General features: G+C 35.0%; 1 protein-coding gene across 1 annotated transcript in view; it reads left to right on the top strand.

Moving 5' to 3' along the window:
- Positions 1–1,547, top strand: part of LOC117180237 (glutamate receptor ionotropic, kainate 1-like) — a 709,739-nt gene that overhangs the window by 620,012 nt on the left and 88,180 nt on the right. The window lies entirely within an intron of this gene.

The raw sequence follows: 1,547 nt of genomic DNA, 5'->3' as shown, positions 1-1,547 counted from the left end.
CGACGTCCTACTACTTCCTTTGATTGAGGTGGCCGAGGATCGGCCACGGCTGGCGCTGTCCGATGCGTTTTCGAACGATTTGGCGAGCTTTCGCTTTTTACTGTTGGAGGTGACGATGGAAAAGTTGTCGTCAGTATCTATCATGGTTAACGCCACTTTGGTGGCACTGCTGCTTCCTGCTGGGCAGGAAGCTATGTTTGAGCTCTGTGACATTGGAGTCACAGAGCGCAAAAGTTTTTGATCAATCGACCTGATGCGTCTGATAGACCAGAATCTATCAATCTATCATGAATTTGCTTGGTACGAGCCATTTTCAAATCATTTTTCACCACTGTCCCTAGAGAAGGGAGTACCCGTCGTTCGTTGGCTAGAGGGACAAAGCGGGGAGTCCGCGTTGCTGATCTACTAGGATTGTCAGAGAGGGGAGGATGCATTGTTCATTGGGTACTGGCGACATAGAGGGGATATGATTCGCGGTGTGCATAAAACTAGGGCCAGAATCTACGACATCATTCTTCGTTTGATTTCCTTGGGCGTCGTACTTACTACTTGCTGCTGAAGAATGACTGGATGCGGAAAGGGTGGCAAAGGATTGGGAAAAGGAGGAGGGAAACGCCATCGCAAAGTTAAAAAAATTATTTTAGAATGAAAAAAACGAATTTCCCAAAAAATAGTAAAATTTTTAACCCAGCAGATACATTTTGAACTAAAATTATGAATCTTAAGAAACATTCATTTTCAAAAGAAAGTTCAACATGCAGCCCAAAAGGTAATATTTGAACCAAGAAGATTTATTTCAGAAGAGTGAAATAGTTTAAATTCCAACCAAACACCTTATTTTTTAAATAAAATAGTTTCAATAAACATATTTAAATAGAATTAAAATTTGTACTTCCAATTGATTTTAATTTCTATTAATTTAATTCAAATTGAAAAAGATTTTAACTAAAATGTAATAATAGTGTAATTTTGATAAAAACAGTTTATTTTTTAACAAAATAGGTAAATATTCAACAAAAAATATGAATTATAAGCAATGAACGTAACTTTCAACCAAATTATTGAATTTACAAGGTAAAAAAAATTTTTAATTTAAAGTTTAAAAAAGTTCAATTTAACTGAAATACTTGAATTTTCGATTAGAAAATATTAATCAGCAACAAAATATGGAGTTTTTACATCTTAACTTGAAAGTACTAAGTTTTCACAGCAAAAAAAAACCCGATTAAAATTTATTAAAAATTTAAGTTTTTCAACAAGAGGTGATACTTTACAACAATTAAGTCATCACTGTCTTTTTCTTTTATCGCTGTCACTTTTCCGTGGCAAACACGATGGTATCCGTAATCATTGAGTGATTCTTCACTTAAATGTACATCGCCGTATTTAGAGTTATTTTTTTTCCGAAAAGCAAGTATCTGAAGACACTTCTGAAAGGATCCATTACTGAATTGCACTAACTTTCCGTCACTGTTCTCACAAACATAACACTTCATTTTAACGTTTACGCCAAGTGGACACCGAACTAGACAAGACTAGACTAAACA

The sequence above is a fragment of the Belonocnema kinseyi genome, chromosome 9 (genome assembly GCF_010883055.1).
Source record: "Belonocnema kinseyi isolate 2016_QV_RU_SX_M_011 chromosome 9, B_treatae_v1, whole genome shotgun sequence".
Lineage (NCBI taxonomy): Eukaryota > Metazoa > Arthropoda > Insecta > Hymenoptera > Cynipidae > Belonocnema > Belonocnema kinseyi.
Note: the sequence above shows the minus strand (reverse complement) of the source record. Positions and strands in the feature narration are given on the sequence as shown.